This window comes from Vipera ursinii (assembly GCF_947247035.1).
Source record: "Vipera ursinii genome assembly, chromosome: 5".
NCBI classification, from domain to species: Eukaryota; Metazoa; Chordata; class Lepidosauria; order Squamata; family Viperidae; genus Vipera; species Vipera ursinii.
Window position 1 is genome coordinate 34,075,838 of NC_139518.1, and position 21,265 is coordinate 34,097,102.

Sequence of the window (21,265 nt, forward strand, 5' to 3'; positions counted from 1 at the left end):
GTACTTACCTTTACAGCCCTACATGGCTTAGGCCCGGGATACTTGCAGGACCATCTGCTGCCGGGAACGAATTCCCATCGCCCAGTACGCTCACACAGAGAAGGCCTCCTCAGGGTACCGTCAGCAAGGCAATGTCGGCTGGCGACCCCCAGGGGGAGGGCCTTCTCTGTGGGAGCGCCAGTCCTATGGAATCAGCTCCCCCCTGAGCTTCGGATGGCCCAAAATCTCCAATCCTTTCGCCGTGGCCTCAAAACACTCCTATTCCACCAGGCTGCCCTGGACTGACAGGCACTTTAATTAATTATATTTACAATTTTTAATTTATTTTTAGTTTTTAATTTTAATTTATTGCACAGATGATTTTAATTTTATTTTTATCTTAATTTCTGTACTTATTATATGTTTTGTTGTTAGCCGCCCTGAGTCCTTCGGGAGATAGGGCGGGATATAAATCCCATAAATAAATAAATAAATAAATAAATCTTCTCTAGGACTCGTAGTTCTCGGTCCACATACTGCTGGAGTCTAGCTTGTAGGATTTTAAGCATAACTTCACTAGCATGAGAAATGAGTGCAATGGTGCGGTAGTTTGAACATTCTTTGGCACTGCCTTTCTTTGGAATTGGAATGTAAACTGATTTTTTCCAATCCTGTGGCCACTGTTGAGTTTTCCAAATTTGCTGGCAAATTGAGTGTAGCACTTTTACTGCATCGTCTTTTAAGATTTTGAATAGCTCAGCTGGAATACTGTCACCTCCACTAGCTTTGTTGTTGCTCAACTTTTCTAAGGCCCACTTCACTTCACATTCTAGGACAGACATGTCAAACACAAGGCCCGGGGGCCAGATCCGGCCCGCGAAGTGGTTTCATTTGGCCCGCGAAGCCATCCTGGAAACAGTGAGGGAACGGCCCCCACTGCCTTGGCCCTGGCCCAGAGACCCTCCTTCTGCCAGAGACCTTCAGATCTGTCCCACTCCTGCCCAGGCCCCCATAGGTACCCTTGATGCGAATGATGTACAGCTGGCCACGCCCACCCAGTAGGCCATATGCACTCTAGCCACGCCCACCCAGTAGGCCACACCCACCCAGCCCCCTGAGGGCAACCGCAATGCTGACGCGGCCCTCAATGAAATTGAGTTTGACACCCCTGTTCTAGGATGTCTGGCTCGAGGTCAGTGACCACCTCATTGTGATTATCAGGGAGAGCCGTCTCTTGGGTTGTTGGAAAAGAGTGTTTGCTATGACCATTGTATTTTCTTGACAAAATTCTATCAGCCTGTGCCCTGCTTCATTTTGTACTCCAAGGCCAAACTTGCCTGTTATTCCCGTTATCTTTTGGCTTCCTAATTTAGCATTCCAATCCCCCATGATGATAAGGACATCATTTTTTGGTGTTAGTTCTATAAGGTGCTGTAGGGCTTCATAGAACTGGTCAATTTCATCCTCTTCAGCACTGGTGGTTGGGGCATAGACGTGGACTACTGTGATATTGAATGGTTTACCTTGGATTCGAACTGAGATCATTTTGTAATTTTGGGGATTGTATCCCAGTATTGCTTTTCCTACCCTTTATTGACTATAAAGGTTACCCCATTTCTTCTGAGGGATTCTTGCTCGCAGTAGTATACCTGATGGTCATCTGAATTAAATTCACCCATTCCTGTCCATTTTAGTTCGCTGATACCTAAGATGTCGATGTTCAGTCTTGTCATCTCTTGTTTGACCATCTCCAGCTTTCCTTGATTCATAGATCTTACATTCCAGGTTCCTATGGAGAAAAAAATCTTTTTTTAAAAAAATATATACTTTACTAAACAAGTTTTAAATAAAAACAACAAGAACATTATTACAAAGTACTGAAAAGTGCGTTGAATAGAAAAACACCAAAAGAACCTATACACCAAAAAACAAATACAACAACATCAAACAAGACCGAGGAGTGTAATACTACCCCTAATTTTGTTTTCCTCGTACATCCCAGGCTAAGTAACCTTTAATTACCAAATATTAGAAATCTATAATTGTATATATCTCCAGATTCTATACCTCAAATAGTAATACACAATTATCTGGTATTTCCCCCGTTGAAGTTAAATATTCTATTTTGTAACCATGAATACCAGGAGTTCCAACTTTTATTAAAAAGTGATTCACTTTTCCCTTTGAGAATATATGTCATTCGATCTGACTCTCTATTACTTGATAGTCCGTTTGGATTTCCTTCGTCTTCCAATATTGCGCATAAGTCATACGCGCTGCTGTTGTAATATGTACTAATAGATACCAAACATTTTTGGTACTTCTTGTGGCTTCATCCCGAAGAGGAAAATAGCTGGGTCCAATTGAAAATCCTATCCTGTTATTTGAAATAACCAATTTTTTATATTGGTCCAGTAACGCCTAACCTTTGGACAAGTCCACCATTGATGGTAGAAAGTGCCGCTGGCAATTTTCCTATGGAGAAAAAATCTTTACAGCATCGGACTTTCCTTTCACCACCAGACACATCCACAGCTGAGCGTCCTTTCGGCTTTGGCCCAGTCGCTTCATTCTTTCTGGCGCTACTAGTACTAGCCCTCTGCTCTTCCCCAGTAGCATATTGGATGCCTTCTGACCTGAGGGGCTCATCTTCCAGAGTTATATCTTTTTGCCTTTTGGTACTGTCCTTGGGGTTTTCATGGCAAAGATACTGGAGTGGGTTGCCATTTCCTTCCCCAGTGGATCATGTTTTGTCAGAACTCTCTGCTATGTCCTGTCCATCTTGGGTGGCCCTGCACGGCATAGCTCATAGCTTCATTGAATTACACAAGCCCCTTCGCCACGACAAGGCAGTAATCCATAATTGGGATAAATGATAAAATATGAATCCTCAAATAAAATTTTAGATCTAAACAGTGACTTTCAGTGATAACAGCCTGAGTCTTCAGCATTATTTGTTTTTGTTTTTGTTTTGTTGTAGAAATATGGGGTGTGGGAGCTGTGTAAGGTCATTTTAGGGAGTGATAGAAAAGATGACTGACAAGCCTTAGTCAATAACTTGTGGTTTATCAATCTAATTCAAAACTCTGATGTAGAAATAGCTTAATCTACTCAAGATACACTCAAAGTAATCCAAGCACTTGATACCTGGTTCCAAATTTATATTTATAAACTTATGAATATATTGTATCAATGAATCTATATTCATAGGCATATGAATATATTCTATCAATGAATAGAATAGAGCTCTGTAGCCCCATAGATTGACTACAAATAGCAATTTATTTGTCTTTTGATTGCTTGTTTGCCTGCCTATCTGCTAGATTAGAATGCAATTTCTAAGAAAACTAGATGAGTATATGAAGACAAAGAGTACTGAATTACAATGAAATGACACTATTGATTTTAGAACTATACTTTGTTTTTTCAAATACATTTCTTTAACTTTATTGCTTTAGAACAAAATGTACACAAAACTCCTACGTGTGTTCACAGTGTGAACATCTGTGCCAAATTTCCCAGCAGATTGAAAGGGATAAATGCAAAAAGGAGGAACCTCTGTAAGAAATCATGTTTCTTATTTATGAATCTGGAGGAACTGATTATTATGCATTGAGACAGAACTACTAATATTAAATAATAAGCTATATCAATTATCTAACAATATTTTTGTAGCATACCAGATCTAGTGAAACAGTGGTTAGTGGAGACTCAGAACTGGAAATAGAGAGATCTGTTTCAGATTCAGATCTATCTATTATCTCTTAAAATGAAAATCCCCATTCCACTTTGATATCTTTAATTATGTAATTGCTGAATAACTCATGACTAAATCAAGCAGTACTGAATGTTTTGCATCTATTTTACCAAAAAATTATGTATTTCTCCAAACAAATGATTTTGATCAGTTTCTTTGGCTTAAGACTGAAGCAGAAGTCTGATTTAAATTACTATTTTCACATTCAGTAGAAAGAACAAGAGAACAGAAAGAAGGCAACCACCCCACCCACCCCCGATTAAAACAGTAAATTAGAAAGTCATGTCAGAATAGCTATGAAATAACATTAAAAATTGTATTTTTGTTTCTTAGCTACATACTCATGAAATGAAATTGAGGCTTTTTCTCCTACCAATTTCCCTCTTAATGGCTCTATGCCATCACCTTACAATGGATCAATCAAATATGGAATGACTTAGCATTAACAATGTTGAGGGAAACAAATACCTCTATTTTTGTTAAGTTAATTCTTGCATGTACCATGATTAAAACCCATTATTTTTATTGAGGCCAAGTAATCTTTCTTTTAAAGGGACGCGGTAGCTCAGTGGGTTAGGACGCTGAGCTTGTTGATCAGAAGTTCAGCAGTTTGGTGGGTCGAATCCCGAGTGCCGCATAACAGAGTGAGCGCCTGTTATTCGTCCCAGCTTCTTCCAACCTAGCAGTTCGAAAGCACGTAAAAATGCAAGTAGAAAAATAGGGACCACTACGGTGGGAAGGTAACAGCGTTCTGTGTGCCTTTGGCGTCTAGTCATGCCGGCCACATGACCATGGAGATGTCCTCGGGCAAACGCTGGCTCTTCGGCTTTGAAATGGAGATGAGCACCGACCCCTAGAGTCAGAAACGACTAGCACACATGTGCGGGGGAACCTTTACCTTTGCCTTTACTAATCTTTCTTTTAGAATTATAGGACAATTCACATGTTCTTTCAGATAGAGTCTTTCCCCAATGAAGATAGCATTACAGACTAAAATATTCAGCCTATCCTCTAAATGCTTTTTCTTTCCTACTTTCATATCTTATTCCTTTCTATTTTTCAGGTTATTTTTCAACTGGGATGTTCCTGATCACATACAGTCAGCCCATTTAAGTTCAGTGCTGTTATACATCCTCAAACCTAGAAAACTCTTGGGAGATGTCAGTTCTTTGTAAAATTATTGTTGCTTTAGATCAACTTCCTTATATTTTTGTACTGTAACAAATTCTTGGTGCCCTACTATTCTTTGCCGCCTCTTGAGACAGAAGAGGTTAATAATACAGTCAAGAGTATATTGATAAAACTGAGTTTTGTAAAGGCTAGAACTAAAAGAAAACCTGACATTAAAATAGTATGGTGAAAGTAAGAAAGACATTTTTGTAGGCAAAAGTATGTTTTGAAGATACTTAGCACTGGATATAGATTCAATTCAGAGACATTCTAATGTTTCATATATATCTAATAAAGCAATTGATGACCAAATGTTTGCTAACCAAATATTCACGTTACTTTTTATGGTACCTAATCATTAAGCATAACCAATATTGTATAGGCAGAGAAAGCTTTTATCTTTCAAGATATGAAACCAGTCAATGCTCCCTAGATAAATGGCCACTGTGGAAACTATTTAGTCACAACACAGTGTTGTGTATTTTGACAATGTACAATATGGTAACATATTGGAAATATCTCTTGTGACAAGGCAACATATTACTGAAAAATTTGAAGGCTAGTGTCAAGGCAGAGAAGACACAATTCTACTGAACATATCTTATGCTTTGTTTAGATTAGCAGAATAACAGAATGCTGTGGAAGTAGTATACACTTTAGTGAGGTATTTGATAAATATAGCCATAGCTGCCTTCTTGAAAAATGGAACAGTGTGGAATTGATGATGTAATTACCAGATGGATTCATCGTTAACTGAACAACTGTCCCCGTCTATCATCCTTAATGGATCTATGTTTACAGAGCAGGAGGGATATAGGAGGGTAACCCTAAGTTCTGTCCTAGGCTCAGTGCCTTTCACATTTCATAAATGACTTAGATGAGAGGATAGGTGACAATTTGTAGGTGACAATTTGTAGATGCAGATGGTAACATCTCAGAAGATAGGTTCAATGTTCAAAAGGATACACTTAGAAATCAGGTTCTATCCAGCAATATGAGGTTCAACTGTGAAAAATCAAGGTTCTACACTTAAGGCAAAACTACACGCACCGGCATAAGATATATGGCATCTGGATTGGCAGCAATACTTCTGAGCAGGATCTGGATGTCTCAGTAGACCACAAATTATGTATGAGTGCTGCAGCAGTCAAAAAAAGCTAATGAAATCTGGAACTGCATTAACAGATGTATAGAGTCAAGATCATAAGAAATAATAATTCTGCTCTATCTTGCCCTTTTCAGACAGTATCTGGAATACGGTGTACACATTTCTGGTTGCTTCAATGCAAGTATGATTTAAAGAAATGGTAGGGCTTCAAGGAAGAGCAACAAAGAGATTAAGGAGCTCAGCAACTAAAGCTTACCAAAAGCAGTTAAGAACTGGCTATGCTAAGACTAAAGAAACAAAAGCTAATGGGAGACATTATAGCAGTTTTCTGATACTTGAAGGCTTGTCACAGGATATGGATTTATTCTCCATAGCCTGAGGATAAACAAGAACCAATAGATGGGAATTTTGCAGAAGAAAATCAAAACTTAAAAGAAGGAGGAATTTCTTGACTATGAGAGTTATTAACTAGTGGATCAGCCTGCTCCTTGCAGCCATGAGTCACTAGATGATGAGTTATCTCTAGATATTTTTAGGTAGAATAGCCATTTGTCTGGAATAGTCTGGACTAGAAGACCTCCACAGTCCTTTCCAACCCTGTTATTTTATGAATATATGAACAGAGTTACCTTATTGGGGAGATGGGGAACATATACATTAAATAAACAAACAAGTATTTTGTTATATTGTGTTATTTTTAGGATTTGTTTTATTTTTGTCTGCTTTTATCCATCTCATTTCATTTTTAGAAACGTTCTGCAAACTTAAAACAATTCGAAATAATTTAGTCCAATAGATGGCTATCTATTGCTATAACTTAACAAGTTTTTATTAATTAATTTATTTTTTTGCAGATATCAAGCATGCTGTAACAATAAAACCCAAAGGAAAATAAACATTTTCCTGGTTTCTCTGCTTAGGCTGCCAATTTCTTCATAACCATTTACTCAGTAAAAATCTGAGCTCCATTTAAAATTTAATCTAATTTTTCAAATCAAAACTGAAAACTCTCTTCTTGTGATAATGTTAAAATTAATGCTTTTTTCCATTCTTTCAGAGATTTATCATTTGTTTTAAATCATTTAGCCTGAATGCTATCCAGAATGCTATTGTCAATTAATTCACTTAATCCTGTTACATAAAAACTAACACAGGGTTTTTTCTCCTTCTGCATCTTTTTCCTTGTTCAAATTATAGTTTTATATCATTGTCTATGATAGCATAATAATGTGTCGTTGAATGTGTGTAGTCCTTAAATATATAATTAACCAGACATAATCCAGATGCCTACTAAATGTACATTGCAGGAAATTCCTTGCCGTGCTTTCTGTTTCCTATGTATTATTAATTTACAATTATTGCTATTCATCATATTTTTGCTACCAAATATATTTTTTCTCAGAGTATTTTGCAAGTGTGTAGATTAAGCTAAAGCCCAGGTGGTTGTACAGTTCTCTGATCGACATGAGCACTATAGTAGGCATCAGAAAGAGCTACTTCTCAAAACAACACAAGCAAGTAATGGACATTTTAATTAATGTATATATTTTAATAATGTGTTTCCTTCTGGAGCATTCAGATAATATACTATATGTTAGACTCTGAGGCACAAATAACTAGACTCAAATTTAATGCCTCATGCTTAGGACTTCTTCTGCAAAAATAATCTGAAGAAAGGTGCAATTCTGGGAAAGTAAAAGAAAAATAAGAGGAAGAGCAACAGCAGGATGATCGGAGTCAATTACAATTTCAATGGGTATACCATTGGAAGACCTGGACCAGATTAGGGTCAGATTGTCATAAAGAAAATATATGTAGTCACTAGGAGTCAACAGTGACCTGATGATACATAATCAATCAATTCTCATCAGATCTAATTTGATCAATGGTCATGGAAAATGGATTATAGTTCAACAAACAGTGTTGTTTTCCTCGGAGGCACCCAGATAGACAATAGTGTGAGAAGCTGCAGTAAAAGCCAAAGATTACACAAAAAATATGCCATGAGAGTATGTCATCACAATTGGTATATATAGTACAGTGAGATGGATGCTATTATGCTGTGAATTTATTAAGAATGTAGATGAATAATATGATATGGCAAAATATACTGTATTTTTCTTCTGATTGATAATCTATATTCTATGTTCTAAGTGTCTGGGAGAGACCAAAGGTTTGGCTTATGTAATTGTATAATTACCTAATTATATAATGAAGGCTAACCTAGAAATAAATATTTCTAATTTATTGCAGGTGTACATAACTCGAACTTAGGCTATGCACATATTATCTTTAAATGACAGAAAGTTCTGTTATTGCATGCTAGAAGAAAATGTGTCATACATAGCTTAGGCTCTTTTGCACATGTATGATGAATTAAAATGCATATAGTACTTCCATTACAGATTTTTAACTTCATTTTAATTAAGTGGCTGTAAATGAATACTAACAACTACTCAACTATGAATCTCAGAAAGATTTTCTCTGAGCAGCATATGTTTACCTAACTTATTCCACTCACAATGTTGCAATCATTTCAGTGTAACTTGATTAATCAAGAAATATTGTCTTGATGTCACTTATTTTTAAACCTAATCCAATATTTTGATAAGAAAATTCATCTTACTTGCAAATCAAAATCAGCAATAGAACATAAAGAGAGGAAGAAATAATATTAAAGCAACTAGTGCAAAAATATATAAAGTGCACAAATATAATTTGAACCTGATTGTTTTGGTCCTGACTGAAAACCCTGAATTGATCAATCAGTCTGACATCAATATCTGAAAAGATCTTGGAAAAGATAATCAAAAAACAGGTCGGCAAACAACTAGAAGCAAACAAAGTTATAACCAGTAGCCAGCAAGGGTTTGTCAAAAACAGATCATGCCAAACAAATCTTATTTCATTCTTTGATAAAGTGACTAGTAGTAATTATTAATTACTAATTAGTAGTAAATTAGTAAATTAGTAGACCAGCAAAACATAGTGGACATAGTATACTTAGACTTCAGTAAGGCATTTTTTTTAATCCCATTTATATCCCGCCCTTCACCGAAGACTCAGGGTGGCTTACAATTTAAGCACAAACCAATTTGACAAAGTAAATCACAACCTGCTGCTTAGTAAGCTGGAAAAAGGTGGAATAGATGACAAAACCATCAGATGGATCTGTAGCTGGCTGACAAATGACTCAATGGTGCTACATCCATATGGAGAAAAGTAAGCAATGGGGTACCACAAGGCTCCATCTTAAGCCCAGTACTATTCAATATCTTCATTAATGACTTAGATGAGGGAATAGAAGGGGAACTCATAAAATTTGCAGATGACACCAAACTGGCAGGAATAGCCAACACCCAGAAGACAAGCTCAGGATCCAAAAACATCTTGACAAACTTGAACAATGGGCCCTATCCAACAAAATGAATTTTAATGTGGAGAAAACCAAAGATTTAGACTTAGGCAGGAACAATCAAAGGTTTAAGTACAGATTAGGCAAGACCTGGCTCAAAAACAACAATTGTGAGAGGGACCTTGGAGTCCTACTGGACAATCACTTGACTATGAGCCAGCTGTGTGCAGCAGCAGCCAAAAAATCTAATAGAATCAAGATCACATGAGATATTAGTACCACTTTATAAAGCCCTAATAAGACCACACCTGGAATAATGCAACCAATTCTGGTCACCATACTACAAAAAAGATGTTGAGACCTTGGAAAAAGTTCAGAGAAGAGCAACTAAGATGATCAAAGGCCTGGAGACTAAAACATATGAAGAACTGCTGCAGGACTTCAGTCTGGCTACTCTAAAGAAAAGAAGAAACAGGGACAACATGATAGCAGTATTCCAGTATTGGAGGGGCTGCCACAAAGAAGAGGGTGTCAAACTATTCTCCAAAGCACCAGAGGGCAAGACAAGAAACAATGGTTGGAAACTGACCAAAGAGAGAAGCAACCTGGAATTAAGGAGAAACTTCCTAAGAGTGAAGACAATTAACCAGTGGAACAGCTTGCCTTCAGAAATTGTGGTGCTCCATCACTGGAGATTTTTAAGAGGAGACTGGACAGTCACTTGTCTGAAATGGTACAGATTCTCCTGCTCAAGCAGGGGGCTGGACTAGAAGAATTCCTAGGTCCCTTACAGTTCTGCTCTATTCTATGAAAATCCTTCAAAAATATAATTTGCAATATGTGAGAGTATGAATGAGGCTCCTAGATTTGAATCAACAAATCAAACATTTTTTCCCCAAGATTTCATAAGTTACATAAACTTTATAAAGTCTACCCCAATACACATACATGCTGTGCCATTTTGCTTTGCACAACACAAGGCAGCTTGGAGTTACAGCTTCAGTTATATACTGCTCAAAAAAAATAAAGGGAACACAAGATAAGACATCCTACTATTAAATACAGTACATTGTGTTGTTTAAGTGTTCCCTTTATTTTTTTGAGCAATATATAAGAAGCAGCCATAAGCAACATACAAAGTAGCTGTAGGAGAATATATAAAGACATGGCTGCTTTAATGATTCAAAGAGAAATGCTATTAGCACATTCCTACCATCGTGAAATGTTTTTGAATACTTTGCTAGTTTTGCATTTTCCTCATCATTTCTCATTCTACTCTTCTTCTATTGATCACATGTTGCTATCTAGTATCTACTGTAGGAACACTACAGAATTTCATCTATTTTTTATTTTTAAACATGTAGACCTGATTCAATCTTCTCAAGCCAATATGTAGCTCAGAATGCAATAATCCTTGTCCTTTCCATTGCTTCAAATGTGTAGTTCTCAGGTCAATAAATTATATATAAAAAATATGCTTTCCTGCACTCTTCTGGCTGCTCATCTGTCAAAACATGAAGATTACTAATAAGATCTGTCATTGTTCTGTCAGGGCTTTTTAAAAATAAAAATAAATGTTAAAATTTGATTGATTTGCATTGTTGTTTGGCTGGAGTGGAGCAGAGCAGAGGAGAAGAGAGGAAGATGTTTGGAACTGCTGATAGCAGTTATTAATTTGATGATCAAAAGATTGTTTATCAGCAGGGCTTTTTTTCTCATAGAACACTCAGAACGGAGTTCCGGCACTTTTTTTGGATGGAACCTTGTAGGGTAAGCAAGGCAGGTTGTATGACATGTGTGAGTTCCGGCACCTTTTTCTTTTACAAAAAAGCACTGTTTATCAGTAAGGAAGAAGAACAAAGAAAACATGAGATATTTTTTCCTGAAACACTCTGCCCAGCTGGCATTCCATTCTTTACAGCTCACAAAGAGCAAGAACTGTTAGAAGAATGAGGGAGTGGAAAGGATTCTAGAAATTAGCGAATAAATTCAAACAACATGAAGAAAGAGTGGAGGCAAGGTTCCTCAACCTGGTAATTTCCCAGTAAGGAAAGGGAGATTAAGGGTTAAACAGCTGAAAAGAAGAGAAGCAAATTGGAAACATTACCCAGAAGAAAGATCAGGGTTAGAAAAAGCTCCATGAAAATTTGCAGAGACACTCAGAATTTGCAGAGAGCACTTTGTCAAAGAGGAGAGAGTTGGTTTAAGTATCTGGGCCTAAAGGGGCATTGTGTTCTGTACCAGCCTGCTACCGGCCTTGCAGAAAGGCAACCCCTGTACAAACGGCAGAGGCTGGAAAACGTCTGAGGCTGGAAAACGTCTGCCAAGTTTAATACACAAACAAACAACAGAACAAGAAACAAGATACCGGAACTTTGATCCTCAAACGGAGCGGTTGCTTTCAGCAACCAGCCCTTCCCCAAACACTCCCTTTATTAGAGTTCAGGGCGTGGCCTCCCTGTGCCTCCTCCCGAGAAGTCCCACAGCCTTTCTCTGCTTGCTCCTGCTTGACTGCCTCCTGCGTCGGGCGTCCTTGAACAGGGCCAGCTGTGGGTCATCATCATCCGCACTGTTGGGCTCGCGCAGCTGAGTCTCCACCAAGTAAGAGGGGCCTGGCTGGGGGCTCTGCGAAGCCTCCAAGCCATCATCAGCAAGTTCGTCTTCAACACCCTCCTCCTCCCCCTCGTCTGAGTCATCCGAGTCATCCGACCCGGCTGCCGGACCCATAGGCTGACCCTGAATCACAACACTATCCCGCACCGCAGGGCCCTTCCCCAGGGGCTGCCGATCCGGATGCGGTCGGGATGGGAATTGTTCGTGAAAAGCAGTCACCAACGCAGGGGCATGAACGGCGGTCGCGTCTTCCCAGGTGAAGTCCTCCGGCCCGTAACCTTTCCACTCGATCAGGTACTGGAAACGACCTTTCAGCCAACGGGAATCCCTGATGCTGGTGACCTCGTACTCGGGGGTGCTGCCTCCATCACAAGGTCCTGATGGGGGAGGTTCCGCTTGGTGGAGTGGACAAGCCGGTTGCTCGGGGACCAACAGAGACCAATGGAAGACTGGGTGCACGCGCAGGGAACGTGGCAGAGTTAAGCGATAGGCGACCGGATTGATGACAGCCTCGACTGGGAACGGTCCTAAATATCGGTGATCTAACTTCCTCACCGGCCGTGTGGACGGTAAGTTCCTGGTGGACAGCCAGACCCGATCCCCCACCGATAGTGGAGGCGTATCCCGTCTTGACCGATCAGCAAACCTTTTGTAATCGTCCTTGGCCTTCTCCAATTGCCGTCGCACCAATCGATGGATCGCCTGTAACTCTACCATGAAGTCGTTCGCTGCCGGCTCCGGTGAGTCCACGGGAGAAAGGGGGAAAAACCGGGGGTGATAACCCACATTGGCCAAGAACGTTGTCATCTGCGTGGAGGTGTGCTGCGAGTTGTTAAAGGCAAACTCGGCTATGGCCAGATAGTAAACCCAATTGTTCTGCTGCAGGTTGACGTAGCAGCGCAGATACTGTTCCAGGATACCGATGACCTTCTCGGTTCCCCCGTCAGTTTGGGGATGATGCGCGGACGAGAGGCAAACCTTGATATCCAACGCATGCATCAACTCCTGCCAGAAGCGGGCTGTAAACTGGGCCCCCCTATCAGAGAGGACTCTATCGGGGAGGCCGTGCAGCCGAAACACCTGTTGGATAAACATACGACTAGTGGCGTGAGCTGACGGTAAGCCACGACAGGGGATGAAGTGCGCCATCTTGGTCAGCATGTCCACCACCACAAACACTGTCGTGAAACCAGAGGATGGGGGTAAATCCGTCAGAAAGTCCATGGACACAGCCCCCCAGGGTCTTTTGGGTGTTGGCAAGGGCTGCAGTAATCCAGGCGGGGCCCCTGTCGCTGACTTGGCCTGCCTGCATGGAATGCAGGAGGTGACATAAGACTGGACGTCGTGTCGGACTCGGGGCCACCAGAAGGTACGGGAGACCAGGTTTAGAGTCTTGAACAGGCCAAAATGCCCCGCTGCCGGGTTATCATGACACTGGCTGAGGACGAGTCCCCTGAGTGGCCCTCCCGGAACATAGAGCCGGTCACAATAATACAAGAGTCCATCCGTGACCGTCCAAGGCGAATCTGGCCCCACCTCCTCCTTCCGCTGAGCCACCCACGCCTCCTGCTGCTGTGCCTCCCGGATCCGAGCCCGTATATCAACTGGCTCCCGTACCGCAGCAAAAGACTCGACGGGGATCACTGTCCTGGGCAGAAGCTTGTCTTCCACTTGGGTATATTCGGGCTTCCTGGACAGAGCATCCGCTCTCTGATTGTGCCCGCTTGGTATGTACCGAACCCGGAACTCAAACCTCGCAAAGAAAAGAGACCACCGGATCTGGCGTTGGTTCAAATTCCGAGCGGTCTGCAGGCTTTCCAGATTCTTATGGTCCGTCCAGACCTCGATCTGATGCCGCGCTCCCTCCAGATGATGCCTCCAAGCCTCGAACGCCGCTTTGATGGCCAGCAGCTCCTTCTCCCAGATGGTATAGTTGCGCTCCGAGGGGTTCAATTTTCGAGAGTGATACGCGCAAGGGAAAAGGGTACCGCTGGGCGTCGTTGCCTGGAGTAACACTGCCCCAATGGCAATGTCGGAGGCGTCCGCCTCCACGACAAATGGCCGTTGCGGGTCAGGATGCTTCAAGATGGGCTCCTTCATGAAGGCTTCCTTCAAAGCCTGGAACGCCTGTTGTTCTGGTGCGTTCCACTGGAACCGAGTCTTCTTCTGCAGGAGCCGGGTGAGGGGGGCTGTCAAGGCAGCAAAGCCAGGGATGAATGTTCGGTAGTAGTTGGCAAATCCAAGAAGTCACTGAACATCCTTCACGCGACGCGGGGGTTGCCAACTCTGCAACGACTCCACCTTACTCGGCTCCATGGCGATGCCCTCAGGAGAAATGCGGTGACCCAGGAAATCGATGGTCACCTGGTAGAACTGGCACTTCTCCAACTTGGCAAACAGCCGATGTTCTCGAAGTCGCTGCAGGACCTGACGGAGATGCTGATGATGCACTTCACGCGACGGGGAGTAGATCAGGATGTCATCCAGGTAGATCACGACAAACTGGTCCAACAAATCCCAGAAGATGTCGTTCATAAAATGCTGAAACACAGCGGGGGCGTTGGTCAGGCCAAACGGCATCACCGTGTACTCGAAATGTCCATAGCGAGTACCAAACGCCGTCTTCCACTCATCACCCGCCCGAACCCTGACGAGGTTGTAAGCTCCACGCAGGTCCAGTTTCGTGAAGATCTTAGCCTCCCGGAGTCGGTCCAAGAGCTCGGGGATGAGGGGCAGCGGGTAACGGTTGCGCACCGTGATGGCGTTGAGTTTCCGGTAGTCGCAGCAAAGCCGTAATTTGCCCGACTTCTTTTTGACGAAGAGCACGGGTGCAGACACTGGCGAGGACGAGGGCTGGATGAAACCGCGAGCCAAATTCTTCTCCAGGAAGTCCCGCAATGCAGCCAACTCGGGCTCCGACATGGAGTACAAACGCCCCACTGGGAGAGGCGCATCAGGGACTAAATCAATGGAGCAGTCATAGGGCCTGTGCGGGGGTAATTGATCCGCCTCTGACTCGCTGAACACATCAGCAAAGTCGGACAGTTCGGGAGGCAAAGAAACCCCTGGGGAACCCTCCACCTGGCCGGCACAAATATGGTGGGAGTGGTCCACGCACTGCAAGCTTGGGAAGGTGACCAAGTTCTGTGACCAATAGATCTGTGGGTCATGCGCCCGGAGCCACGCCAGTCCCAAGACCACGGGGAAGTGCAGATCTGAAGTGATGTAGAACTGGATGGCCTCCACATGAGAACTGATGGCCATACATACTGGTTGTGTGGCGGCCGTAATAGGCCCAGACAGGAGCACTCGACCATTGATAGTCTCCACTAACATGGGCGGATCCACCGGACACTGGGGAACAGCCCATTTGGCCACAAAGGCTGAGTCCATAAAGTTTGTGGTGGCCCCAGAGTCAATTAAGGCATGGACTGGAATCCCCTCTGGCTTGCCAGGAAGGATCAGACGTGCCTCCAAAATCAAATGCCGTGGAGGTTCACAGGCACCATCGGAACGGCGTCGCTCGGTGTTGTTGTTGTGGGACGCCCGATCTATCACACTGGGGACTTTCTCGGGGCAGGCTTGGTCACTGATGCCCGCTGACGCTTCTTTGGGCAAGAAGCAGCCAAATGTCCAGGGTCCCCACAGTAAAAACACAACCCCCCCGATCGTCGTCTGTTCATTTCCGTCACCGATAGACGAGACCTGGCGGCACCCAGCTCCATTGGCTCCTCCCTTTGGACTGGGGGCTTACGCACAACAGGGGCGGCAGGGGTCTGTGGGGTGGCACGGCGACTCTTTCGCTGCTGCAACCGGGCATCGATCCGCAGGCAAAGATGGATCAGCCCATTCAGGTCTGAGGGAATGTCCACACGGGCCAGCTCATCCAACATCTCGTCCGACAAGCCATCCTGGAAGGCATCCACGAGCGCAGCCTCATTCCAGGCGGAATCCTGGCTAAGCAGCCGGAAATCGCTGATATAGCCCTGTAGGGGGCGTTGACCCTGCCTCAGAGCTTTCAGGCATCGGGTGGCAGTCTGCGTCTTAATTGGGTCCTCGTACATTAGACGCATATGGTCACAAAACCCCACAAAGTTGTCCAACAATGGGCTAGGTTGAGCCAGCAGAGGCGTGCCCCAACGAGCTGCATCCCCCGAAAGAAGGCTTAACACAAACCCCACCTTATCCCGGTCAGTGGGGAAATCAGCTGCTCTCACGCTGATAAAAAGCTGGCATTGTCCCAGGAAAGCAGGAAACAGTTCTGGAGTACCTGTAAACTTATCCGGCATTGCTACCTGGCATTTTCTCCTGGGTGGGGGTGCAGCATGAACCTGTGCTTGCAGTTGAGCCACCTGAGCTGCCAGCAAAGTGAGTTGCTGGGTGAGCTGAGCATTCTCGGCACGAAGCTGCTCCATAATAGTTGTAAGGGGTGGGAGGCTGAAAGCAAACTGTTCTGTACCAGCCTGCTACCGGCCTTGCAGAAAGGCAACCCCTGTACAAACGGCAGAGGCTGGAAAACGTCTGAGGCTGGAAAACGTCTGCCAAGTTTAATACACAAACAAACAACAGAACAAGAAACAAGATACCGGAACTTTGATCCTCAAACGGAGCGGTTGCTTTCAGCAACCAGCCCTTCCCCAAACACTCCCTTTATTAGAGTTCAGGGCGTGGCCTCCCTGTGCCTCCTCCCGAGAAGTCCCACAGCCTTTCTCTGCTTGCTCCTGCTTGACTGCCTCCTGCGTCGGGCGTCCTTGAACAGGGCCAGCTGTGGGTCATCATCATCCGCACTGTCGGGCTCGCACAGCTGAGTCTCCACCAAGTAAGAGGGGCCTGGCTGGGGGCTCTGCGAAGCCTCCAAGCCATCATCAGCAAGTTCGTCTTCAACACCCTCCTCCTCCCCCTCGTCTGAGTCATCCGAGTCATCCGACCCGGCTGCCGGACCCATAGGCTGACCCTGAATCACAACACATTGTGCCTTTAAGGAGATTGCTCTATTGTGTGAGGGAGAGAAAAGGCCATAGTTCTCAGCAGGCTTCTCTGCAGGATACAGAGAGATTCATGTCATTGAGTTTAATATCTTACATCACTTAAAGTTTCCCCTTTTAAAGTCTCCTGTTGTCTATATATCTGAATGGTTATTTTTCCCTAATGTCAGGACTGAAGTTCCAAGTTTTTCATACCAGAGGTTTAGTATTGACTGTCCCAGAGCGGATACACCCCTGCTCCCAGAAGATTTGGTATGTGGCTTTTTGAAATAAATTACACAAGATCTGAATGATATCCTGCTTAAGAGAACTTTGAGGAAAATAGATCCTTGCTTCTTTAAACCAGTTTCTGCGGTATGTTGACTAAACATTAACAAAAATCATCCTGATCCCATCCATGTCTAAAACTTTGAGCTGGCACTAAGAAAAGTTAATGAGAACTTATATCTTTTAGAAAACTCCATGCATTGCAAACAAGCAAATGTTTTTTTTTTTAAAAAATGGTATTGGCATAGAAGGAAAAAAAAGCTTATGGTGGTCCTCTTCTATGTCAAATTTCTCTTATCATTAGATACTATATGGGAATTTTCATATTCAGCTGCCTCTTCCAATGTTCTATATAATGAAGTTCCTTTTTTAATATGGAAAAAAGCTGTAATTATTATTATTTGCAATAGGTAGCTTCTTTTAAAACAACGCCAGGAGAAAATTTAGTGGCACTTTAACTACTGCCATTAAATTGTTATTACTGCAATAGTAGAAGCTGTTTTTGGTGAAAATCACTCTCTAAACATTATGAGTGATCAATTATGGGATCCTGTGTCCTTATTTTTGATATTATTGATTAGTGATAGCTTTCCAGCAAGCAAACACAATAGCTTTGGAAAAAAATCATTTGCCTAACACAATGCATCGCATTGCACATATGCATCGCATATAAATGATAGAATGAAATCAATGTATGCTTATCATTCATCTTATTTTTCCTGTCGAATTATGATGTTGCTCATACTGAGTTCACTTCATGCCAAGTTATCATGGGTCCTTTGGACATAAATAATGAAATGCATGATAATATGTGTTTATCATATATCAAGTGGCTCAATGCTGAGGAAGTAATCAATCATCAGCACAGCAGTCAGGAGAACAGAAAGCTATATTATATTTCATTTTTCAAAATAATCCATTTCTTCTATATTCAGAGCTTCAACTTTAAAAAAAGAACCATTGAAAGATAGGTTGATGACATCATCAACCTATCTTTCAATAGTTATTTTTTTAAGTTGAAGCTCTGAATATAGAAGAAAGTAGATTATTTTGAATAATGAAATATAATATAGCTTTCTGTTCTCTCGACTGCTGTGCTAAATGAAACATGAAGCATAATCTGTGAGGTTTTTCCTCTGCTGACTCCGTGATGGAGACTGCAGCAGATTCTTTTAGTCATATGCAACAGCACTACATTAGAAAAGGGGAGATGGAGGATGTTACCTATCTACATTATGAGAATCACAAGCATTTTTAAAAGGAAGGTGCCATGGTGTTAGGGACAGAGAGTTGTATAAAGTGCAATGAAGCATAAAGGGGGTCTACATTGCCAGTTGGACACTCTGAATGAAGAAACATATTACAAAAACAATCTGTAGACATATGGGCTCTTAAAATGAGCTGCATGTAATAATGTATCCCTTTTTCTGTTCTTCTTAGTTATCTAAGAATCCATATGCTACTGATTCATTGTTTCATTTCCCTTTGTAAGCCTGCAATGGATTACTAGAAAGAAATGGTAGGTGACCCAACCGTTTAGTGGGAAGTAAGTATACAGAAAGAGAGCTATTTTATGTGTTGACACTGTAATATTTTTATTTAACTCTATTTCTTGGGAATCGTAGATTGATTACTCCATAGACTGATTTCAAAATCATCCTTTTTCTGTGATGTGTGTGTATGTGTGGAGAGAGAGAGAGAGAGAGAGAGAGAGAGAGAGAGAGAGAGAGAGAATGAGAGGGGGGGAGAGAGATGCAACATATGGAAAGTAAAGTCTACTGCCATGATGTCTTGATGCACTCGGAAACAATAAAGTTACATCTAGAAGGATATTTTGGCACACAAGTGAGGAAGTAGGACAAAACCACTATACTTTTGCCTATCAACTCTTAATAGATTGGCAATTCCCAGTGCTAAGCTATTGAAGAAAGGAAAGTATTGTCTTGTAGGGGTTGTTTTGAATGAAGACAAATAAGTTTGTTTTAAAAATGAACACAAAAACTCAACAGCAGGTTTTCAGAGTAACTTCAGCCTTTAGGAAAAGTTGAGTAGAACAAAGCATCTGTAGGCAGACAAGATTAATATGGGTTTAGTGTATAATGTAATTCGTATCTGTTCTAGCTAGGCAGATTTTATAGTAACAAGCAAGGAAACATTGTGTATCACAATCTGGAATATTGTTTAAATTTACCTACCCCCCCCAAAAGTAGATATAGTTCATTGGGTGATGGTGGGCTAGTCATTCTCTCTCAGCCCAGTCTTTCTCACACAGTTGCAAGAGAAAATTTATAGAAGATTTAAAAATTACCAAATGGAGTCACTGGAAAAAAGAAAAATAAAGGAGACTTGGGAAGACCAGGCATTACATTTTTTAAAAAATAGCAGAGAAAGCAGATAATAACAAGAGCTGGCAATGGCTAAGACTAGGAAAGTGGAAAAAAGAGACAGAGGGGCTAATGCTGTATGCACAAGATCAAGCCTTAAGAACAAATGCATACAAAGCCAGAATTGAGAATACAGCAACAAATAGCAAATTCGTCCTCTGCAAAGAAGCTGAAGAAACAGTGGACTACAACAGAGATCTCCAACCCCATCCACTCTCTAAACACCATCAGTCAATTGCAAAAGGCAGTTTTACCCAGAGCAGCTTATATCCTGTGATGATATTTGTATCACCATCAAATATCCACATCTGCCTTCCCAGGTCCTTGGGAAGGATTCAATAGGTGGACAAAAATGTCAAATCCAGTCTGAACATCTGGCTGACTATGAGATGGACCACAATAACTGCAACAATAATTAATTGGTGTACAACTCTAACTAAAAATAAAAAATATTACTTAAGATGCCAAAGTGATTAAAAATCTTTTAGCTCAATGACACAAAAGGTCCCTTGGAATAGAATTCCAGAATTAGGATACTAAAACTAAAAAAGACCTATTCTCTTTGATCCATCCAAATCAGAAAAATGTTTAAATGACATTATACTGCAGAGAGAATGACTTTCTCCAACTGAGTGATTTCCATATGTCAGATTGAGCATGCTTCCCCATATATAGATTTATTCTGCCTACAATCATCTCCAGGCTTCCTGTCCCTCCATAGCAGCCATTCTATGGGTAAGGGTAAATTCCTTTCCTAGTGATAGGCCAAAAAGACATGGCATGCTTTCAAATTACAAATATATCTACCAATCAAAAGGGCTGTGTGATTTTAGTAATTCTCAGGATATGAGGAAAAACTGGCTAATTTTCTTTAGTTATCAAATAATTAGGCAAAAAGAAGAAACCATTTTCTTCAGAGTTCATAGATGACAGTGTATTATTGGCCTATAATATCCCAATAGTGTCTGATAGTTAGATGGAGTTGAAGTCCACAAGTCATAAAAGAGCCAAGGTTGCTTACCCCTGGGCCAGAGAAATCACAAAACAAGAACAGATCAGAGTGACTGAATAATAGGACAATATAATTTAAACTATAAGGGGAGAAAACAACTCTGCTACGATCACTAGGGATTTTTAATATGCACTTCTATATCTGTGTCAGAATTTATTCATGAGAGTCGTATGGTATTGATTCAATTTGTGCATCCATACTGAGCAGGGAGTTAGAATCTGATTTATACTAGCCATCTGCACCTAAACTTTGTGCCTAGTTGGAGAATCTTTACTTTTTTGTATGTGCCAAAGAAAACTTATTGGACAAAAGGACTAATTTAAGCTTCTGATTCATCACAATATGAGAATGACAAAAAATAATTATACTTTAAAAAACAGAGAGATACCAAGAATTCACCATTCTTCATAAGATCATTGGGAGTTATTTATTTTTTTAAAAGGATTTCTTAACTTTTGAAATAATTTTAGGGCTTTTACATGAGATCAAGACATCTTCTTGCATCTGAAATCCAGCATAATATTATTATATCATAATAGATTATTATATTAGAACAAATGTTTTATAAAGAATATATACACTCAGGCACACAAAATATGAAAATAAAGACAATACCTTTAAAATGAAAGACTACA